Genomic DNA, 9,418 nt, shown 5'->3' with positions numbered 1-9,418 from the left:
AACGCGCCCAAGCCCAGGTCTACAATCGGGGAGCCCAGCCCCGAGAATTCCAGGTGGGAGACAAGGTGTTGGTCTTAATCCCCACGGCCGAAAGTAAGTTCCTGGCAACATGGCACGGGTCATACGAGGTGATCGAGAAGCTGTGACCTGTCAATTACTGCATACGGCAACCGGGGAGATGGAAACCCCAAAAGATTTACCACGTGAGCCTGTTGAAGAAGTGGCACGAGAGGACAGCCTTGGCCGTGTTATGGTCGGGACCCAGGACGCCAACGGTACCAGTGGTGGTCCCGAGCAATGAGGACCTCAACCCGGACCCGGACCAGAAGCAAGAGCTCAGGGAGCTCGTCGATAAGAACACGGCGGTGTTCTCCGAGAAGCCAGGCCGCACGATCCTCATTGAACACCACATCCGTACCCGATCTGGGGAAACGGTACGAAAGAGGCCATATTGGATTCCGGAGGCCCGAAGGAAGGCCGTGAAACAGGAAGTGGAGGCTATGCTGAGGATGGGGGTCATTGAAGTGTCCCACAGTGCATGGTGCAGCCCCATCAGGTTGGTGCCCAAACCGGACGGTAACCTCCGCTTCTGTAATGATTTCCGGGGTGTGAACGACATGAGCTTATTCAACGCATACCCTATGCCAAGGGTGGACGAGCTCATCGACCGATTGGGAAAGGCCCGGTACATCAGCACCCTTGACCTGACCAAAGGTTATTGGCAGGTACCGTTGGCAGCCTCCTCCCGGGAGAAGACGGTGTCCTCGACACCAGACGGTTTGTATCAGTACCGGGTGCTCCCGTTTGGTCTCCACGGAGCCCCGCCCACATTCCAGCGACTGATGAACAGAGTGCTTCGACCCCACCAGCAGTACGCAGTGGCCTATCTGGATGATATCATCATCCACAGCCAAGTTTGGGAAGAGCACCTGACACGCCTCCAGGCGGTGCTGGACGCGCTCAGACAAGCCGGGTTGACCGCGAACCCCAATAAATGAAAACTAGTGTTCGAGGAGGTGGAGTACCTGGGGTATTTGATCGGACGGGGGAACGTCAAGCCCCAGGAGAGGAAGGTTCACGCGGTACGTGACTGGCCCGTTCCACGCACCAAGGCACAGGTCAAGTCCTTCCTGGGACTGGCAGGATACTATAGCCGGTTTATCCCCAACTTTGCGGCTATAGCTTCCCCCCTCACCGATCTAACTAGGGCCCACCTCCCGAAAACAGTGAAATTGAAGGACGAGACAGAAGCGGCGTTCAGCCGTCTGAAGGAAGTGCTGTGCTCCCATCCGATTCTCGTAACGCCCGATTTCCAGGCGCCAATGGTGGTCCAGACGGATGCATGTGATACGAGGGGGACGAGGGGCCGTTCTGTCCCAGATACACGATGGGGAGGAGCACCCCATCATGTACATCAGCCGAAAGCTGATACCTAGAGAGAAAAAGTACTGTATTGCTGAGAAAGTGTCTAGGGGTGAAGTGGGTGCTAGACACTCTCAAGTATTACCTGTTCGGTACCCACTTCACCGTGGTCACGGACCATGCTCCCCTGGTCTGGATGGCCAGGGGAAAAGACACAAACAATCAAGTCACCAGGTGGTTCTTGTCCCTTCAACACTTCTCTTTTGCTGTTGTGCACAGGTCAGGGGCGAAGCATGGAAACGCGGATGCCCTATCAAGAAGGGAGACATACGTCACACTGATGCCAGTCCCCTCCCCGGCAGAGCTAAGGGGGGGGGGACGTACAGCAGGTCAGACGGAGTATACATCATGAGGCGATGGCTCCATCTGCTGGACGTGCCGGGTCTCGACGGGCTCTCCGGCCAGGACTAATTGGGGCTGATTGGGGGTTGGTGAGTAATCAAGGGATGATTGCCCACCAGCTGTACAAATCCCATAAAGCTGCCAGAAGGGCAGCACACAGCTGAGAGAGTGGGGGAAGAAAGGACTCCCGTATAGTTGGGAACGGTTGCAGAGGTAACAGGAGTGAGTTCAGTTTTTGATCCCCACAGGATACAGCAAGACCCGGAGCCAAGAAGATAGTATCCCGGAGAGGGTCTCATGGGGGAGACCTATTATTTTCTTTTGAGCTATTATTTTAATAAACACATTTGAAACTGAGTTAATCCTACTCTGTCAGTGTCTGATCTGTGTAAACGTTTTGACCCAACCTCCTGGTCTGCCACAAGTGGTGGAGAATGCGGGCATTCTGATAACGTGGTCAGATCAGGGTTGACGTTTACACAGCATCAGCATGGACGAGTTGATAGCTTAGTTCGTCCGGGCCCACCAAGCACAACAGGCTGTTCAGGAACGAACGCTGGCGGAACAGCGACTACAGAACGTCTGCCCCTTTGAGGACATCAGGAAGCTGCAAGGATGAGCGTCTCCTGAATCACATCCCAACCAGTTTTTAATCAAGCTAACGGAAGACGATGACATCAAAACATACCTCTGTACGTTTGAACGGACAGCGCTACGGGAAGGATGGCCAAGGCCAACGTGGCAAGTATGCTGGCCCCGTTCCTCTCTGGGAATGCCCAAAAGGCCGATTGGGACCTGAACGACGAACAGGCGGTTAACTACGACGGACTCATACGGGAGATAGTCAGCCGCTACGGGTACAGCCTGGCCCATCGGGCTCAACTGTTCAACGACTGGATGTTCGTACCCAACGCATCCCCCCGAGCCCAGATGAGTGACCTACTGCTCGTCACCAGGGCATGACTCCTAACCAAAGTATCCACCCTCTCCATCCTCGATAAAGTGGTCCTGGATCGCTTATTATGGGTGCTACACCACGACATGTGGAGGGCAGCGAGTCTATGTGCGCCCCAGACCTTGGAGCGCCTCCTGGAAGCAGTGGAGACGCATCAGAACACTCAGGCCCTGCTGAGTGGGAGCCAGGCCGAGTCGGCGACCCGTTCGAGGGGACGGAAGGACAGCCCCACCGCTGTGTACCCCAAACAGACAGTCGGCAGGGCCAAAGGACCGCAAACCCATGGAGAGACGGCTGGGGTAGGGCCGACCTGCCACCGACGACCCCAAGTAGATGGAGACCAAAGGAGGTGTTTTGAGTGTGGCGCCCGGGGGCACATTGCCTGGAATTGCCCCGCTCGAGAGGAGTTGATGCCATCAGCAAGCCCCGGAGGCGAGATGGGTGATGCCGTGAACTCTGTCACCTCCTGTTGGGCGCACCACAAATCAGCTGCAACCATGGTCCTGGTGAAGGTTGACGGACACGACACGGAAGCTATTAGACTCCGGAAGTATGGTTATGCTCGTAACCACGAGCCTGCTGAACCAGGAGACCGAACGGGGTAGGGAGATGTCAATTTCCTGTGTTCACGGTGACACAAAGCGGTATCCAACCGTACGGACCAACATCATGACACCACAAGGGAGCTGCCAGATGATGGTGGGTGCAGTACCAGAGTTGCCGGTATCTCTCCTAGTGGGACGGGATTGTCCGCTGTTCATGGCCCCATGGGGTCACGAGCTGAAGAAAAAGATACTAGCCGGCCGAAGAAGAGAGCGGGGACGACCCATCACCTGTGCAACCCGGAAGCAACCAGTTGACCAACCTGTATCTACAGGTCCGGAGTCGGAGTCAGAGGGGGCGCCGGAACCTGACCCCCCCACCCCTCCCACCCCGGGGAACCACTGGAGGAGGAGCCCAGCCTCCCTCTCCTCGATTTCGAGGGGCCAGTCGAGACACTCGCTGGGGGCCAACTGAGGGGACAATTCGGGACGGCCCAGTGGGAGGATCCGAACTTGAAAGCCTTCGCAGCCCAAGTGATAGCGGTGGATGGACAGCTACTTCCGGGGGTGAGTGACTGGCGATACCCCCATTTCCAAATCAAGAATAATCTTTTGTATCAGGTGTCGCGCCAACAGGGGGAACTTCGAGAGGTATTGTTACTGCCCCGACAGTACGTGGGAACCGTTCTTCAGCTGGCCCACACCAACCTGTTGGGGGTGCAACTGGGAATGGAGAAGACCCGGGAATGGATCGCCGCCCGGTTCCACTGGCCCGGGATGAGGAGGGCCGTGGAAGACTACAGTCGCAGCTGCCCGGAGTGTCAACTCACTGCCCCAAAAGCACACTTCCGAAACCCACTGGTCCCCCTACCGATCATCGGGGTGCCCTTTGAACGCATCGCCATGGATATAGTTGGACCCCTGGTAAAAACAGCACGAGGACACCGGTACATCCTGGTGATAGTAGATTATGCCACCCGGTATCCCGAGGTCATTCCCCTATGGCCAGCGGTATCCAAGGGAATCGCCCAGGAGCTGTTCCACCTCTTTAGTCGGGTAGGCATCCCGAACGAGATCCTGACAGACCAAGGTACTGAGTTTATGTCCCGCCTAATGAAAGAGTTGTGTGCTCTCCTGCAGATCAAGCAGATCCGGACCGCCGTCTTTCACCCGCAGACGGATGGGCTCGTCGAGCGCTTCAATAAAACGCTCAAACAAATGCTGCGGACGGTCATCAAGCAGGACGGGATGAACTGGGACCAGCTACTACCCCACCTAATGTTCTCAATCTGAGAAGTACCCCAGTCCTCCACTGGGTTTTCCCCTTTCGAACTCCTCTATGGGAGGAGGCCACGCGGCCTACTGGACCTCCCCAAGGAGGTGTGGGAAGCCCAACTGACCCCCTTACACAGTGTGGTAGAGCACGTGGTGACAATGAGGGAGCGGATGAAAGCCATATGGCAAGTCGTGAGGGAACATATGGAGAAGGCCCAACGCGCCCAAGCCCAGGTCTACAATCGGGGAGCCCAGCCCCGAGAATTCCAGGTGGGAGACAAGGTGTTGGTCTTAATCCCCACGGCCGAAAGTAAGTTCCTGGCAACATGGCACGGGTCATACGAGGTGATCGAGAAGCTGTGACCTGTCAATTACTGCATACGGCAACCGGGGAGATGGAAACCCCAAAAGATTTACCACGTGAGCCTGTTGAAGAAGTGGCACGAGAGGACAGCCTTGGCCGTGTTATGGTCGGGACCCAGGACGCCAACGGTACCAGTGGTGGTCCCGAGCAATGAGGACCTCAACCCGGACCCGGACCAGAAGCAAGAGCTCAGGGAGCTCGTCGATAAGAACACGGCGGTGTTCTCCGAGAAGCCAGGCCGCACGATCCTCATTGAACACCACATCCGTACCCGATCTGGGGAAACGGTACGAAAGAGGCCATATTGGATTCCGGAGGCCCGAAGGAAGGCCGTGAAACAGGAAGTGGAGGCTATGCTGAGGATGGGGGTCATTGAAGTGTCCCACAGTGCATGGTGCAGCCCCATCAGGTTGGTGCCCAAACCGGACGGTAACCTCCGCTTCTGTAATGATTTCCGGGGTGTGAACGACATGAGCTTATTCAACGCATACCCCATGCCAAGGGTGGACGAGCTCATCGACCGATTGGGAAAGGCCCGGTACATCAGCACCCTTGACCTGACCAAAGGTTATTGGCAGGTACCGTTGGCAGCCTCCTCCCGGGAGAAGACGGTGTCCTCGACACCAGACGGTTTGTATCAGTACCGGGTGCTCCCGTTTGGTCTCCACGGAGCCCCGCCCACATTCCAGCGACTGATGAACAGAGTGCTTCGACCCCACCAGCAGTACGCAGTGGCCTATCTGGATGATATCATCATCCACAGCCAAGTTTGGGAAGAGCACCTGACACGCCTCCAGGCGGTGCTGGTTGCGCTCAGACAAGCCGGGTTGACCGCGAACCCCAATAAATGAAAACTAGTGTTCGAGGAGGTGGAGTACCTGGGGTATTTGATCGGACGGGGGAACGTCAAGCCCCAGGAGAGGAAGGTTCACGCGGTACGTGACTGGCCCGTTCCACGCACCAAGACACAGGTCAAGTCCTTCCTGGGACTGGCAGGATACTATAGCCGGTTTATCCCCAACTTTGCGGCTATAGCTTCCCCCCTCACCGATCTAACTAGGGCCCACCTCCCGAAAACAGTGAAATTGAAGGACGAGACAGAAGCGGCGTTCAGCCGTCTGAAGGAAGTGCTGTGCTCCCATCCGATTCTCGTAACGCCCGATTTCCAGGCGCCAATGGTGGTCCAGACGGATGCATGTGATACGAGGGGGACGAGGGGCCGTTCTGTCCCAGATACACGATGGGGAGGAGCACCCCATCATGTACATCAGCCGAAAGCTGATACCTAGAGAGAAAAAGTACTGTATTGCTGAGAAAGTGTCTAGGGGTGAAGTGGGTGCTAGACACTCTCAAGTATTACCTGTTCGGTACCCACTTCACCGTGGTCACGGACCATGCTCCCCTGGTCTGGATGGCCAGGGGAAAAGACACAAACAATCAAGTCACCAGGTGGTTCTTGTCCCTTCAACACTTCTCTTTTGCTGTTGTGCACAGGTCAGGGGCGAAGCATGGAAACGCGGATGCCCTATCAAGAAGGGAGACATACGTCACACTGATGCCAGTCCCCTCCCCGGCAGAGCTAAGGGGGGGGGGACGTACAGCAGGTCAGACGGAGTATACATCATGAGGCGATGGCTCCATCTGCTGGACGTGCCGGGTCTCGACGGGCTCTCCGGCCAGGACTAATTGGGGCTGATTGGGGGTTGGTGAGTAATCAAGGGATGATTGCTCACCAGCTGTACAAATCCCATAAATCTGCCAGAAGGGCAGCACACAGGGGAGACAGTGGGGGAAGAAAGGACTCCTGTATAGTTGGGAACGGTTGCAGAGGTAACAGGAGTGAGTTCAGTTTTTGATCCCCACAGGATACAGCAAGACCCGGAGCCAAGAAGATAGTATCCCGGAGAGGGTCTCATGGGGGAGACCTATTATTTTCTTTTGAATTATTATTTTAATGAACACATTTGAAACTGAGATAATCCTACTCTGTCCGTGTCTGATCTGTGTAAACGTTTTGACCCAACCCCCTGGTCTGCCACAAGCTCTACAGTGATGTATGGATCTAATAATACAGTATACAGGTGGACTATAACTCTACAGTGATGGTATGGATCTAATATACAGTATACAGGTGGACTATAACTCTACAGTGATGGTATGGATCTAATATACAGCATACAGGTGGACTATAACTCTACATTGATGATATGGATCTAATATACAGTATACAGGTGGACTATAACTCTACAGTGATGGTATGGATCTAATATACAGTATACATGTAGACTATAACTCTATAGTGATGGCATGGATCTAATATACAGTATACAGGTGGACTATAACTCTACAGTGATGGTATGGATCTAATATACAGCATACAGGTGGACTATAACTCTACATTGATGATATGGATCTAATATACAGTATACAGGTGGACTATAACTCTACAGTGATGGTATGGATCTAATAATATACAAACCGTATCCCGTCACTCTGTTATCCTGTCATACTGTGTCAGTCAACCTCATCCACAGACACACACACACACACATGCACACGCACACACAACCGCATGCACGCACACACACAAAATCACCCCCTGAACCCTCACCACCCCTCCCAACCCACCCCACCCTAACCCCCAACATAGCCCTCCTCTGACACCTCATCAGCATATGGAATAATTGCACATGGAAGCAGAATCTCCCTGCCTCCCAAGTCTTCAGTGGCGTCTCAAATTTCTGCCTATTCCATTTATAGTGCACTACTTTTGACCATAGGGCTCTGGTCAAAAGTAGTGTGCCATGTATGGAATATAGTGCCATTTGGGACACACCTGTCTTCTCTAGTCCCTGAGATAATTCATACAGCCTGTGTGTGACATTCTACAACAGCAGGAGGGAGTAGCATGGAGGAGACAGGTAATGCCTATTCTATGACTCGGTTATAAACGAGCCAACACTCAATAACAACCCCAGTAACACTGACAGTAAGGAGAGCAACACCAGGCCAAGTCACCCCTATATCAAATCCAACACCCTCAACTCAGTCCAACTGCCCTGTTCCACTAGACTTGAATTCCACTAGATCTTTCCACTAGACCTGAATTCCACTAGATCTGAATCATGTTGTTTGGCAGCCCAGATAGGCTCAGTCCAGTCCAGCCTAACCCAGCCCAAACCAGTCCAGTCCAGTCCAGCCCAACCAAACCTAATCCAGCCCAGAAGGCTGACACTCCAAGGCTTATTATAGATCAGTGGTGCCGGAAGAGAGCAAAACTGTCTGATTAGTTATGCAACAATAACCACTGGACAGAAGCCCCTTGCCCAGCCCCTATACCCTGGCCAACTATCCTCTTTCCTCTGTACTGATGTAGACCCAGCCCTGGCCTTGCCAACCACACACACAGACACACACACACACACACACACCAAAGAACATCCACAACGTGTTATATTTTACAGCAAAGGCTGCCACATAAGCAACTAATTTAAACCTGTCTGAAGGCTCTCATATCTTCCACAAAAAGTTTTACTCAACATAAATACACGTAACTCACGCACGCACGCACACACACACACTATAGAGGAGACGTCCAGTGCCTGTATCCCGCCCCTGGCCACTGCCTACTTGAAACCCAAAATGAGTGCTCAGGGCCAGTGTTGCAGTCTCAGGCAAGATGCTCCAGTGAATTTAGAGAGGCGTTTGAGCTATTCAAAACTTCCTAATTGCACCCGCTGAGAATGATCTGAAATAATCTTTGAAGGCTTTCTTGTTTCATGACTTTGCAGCGAGTGAAGATCAGTTTTGTGAGCAGTTTACGTTCATTTTCCTACATAATGCATAATGGCTAATGGTGGTTATGTGGAAGTGTCTTTAAATGCATTTTTTTAACATTAAAGAAACGCATTTCTGTATGGCTATACTATGTCTGTGTTCCTTATTGTGCCTTGCGTTTGTATACATAGCACGTTCTGAGTTTTGTAATAGCTTTCTTCCTCCACTCGGTACCCCAGTGGCAGAGCAGCTGAATGAATAACGGGTGGCTATGAAGGAATGACTCCCTAATCCCTAATGCTGCTGACTCACATCAGCTGGTACCTCATGAACAACTCTCCCTCTGACTAAATGTTCAGCCTGCTATCTCCCTCTTGAGTCAACATCTCTTTGTTTCTATTTCTCTCTTTCTCTCGCCCTCTCTATCTCTGTATGTGGGTCTCTCTCTCTCACACACGCACACACATTCCCCCCTCTACATTATAGAGGAGACGTCCACTGCCTGTATCCCGCCCCTGGCCACTGCCTACTCAGACCCAAAATGAGTGCTCAGGGCCAGTGTTAGCCCAGAAGCTCTGATGAATTTAGAGAGGTGTTTGAGCTCTTAAAAACGTCCTAATTGCACCCACTGGGAATGACCTGAAATAATCCTTGAAGGCTTTCTTCTTTCATAAGTTTGCAGCATGCTATCTCCATCTTGAGTCAGCATCTCTGTCGCACACACACACACGAACACAAGTT

The sequence above is a fragment of the Salvelinus fontinalis genome, chromosome 14 (genome assembly GCF_029448725.1).
Source record: "Salvelinus fontinalis isolate EN_2023a chromosome 14, ASM2944872v1, whole genome shotgun sequence".
NCBI lineage: Eukaryota > Metazoa > Chordata > Actinopteri > Salmoniformes > Salmonidae > Salvelinus > Salvelinus fontinalis.
This window is presented reverse-complemented; position numbering follows the sequence as displayed.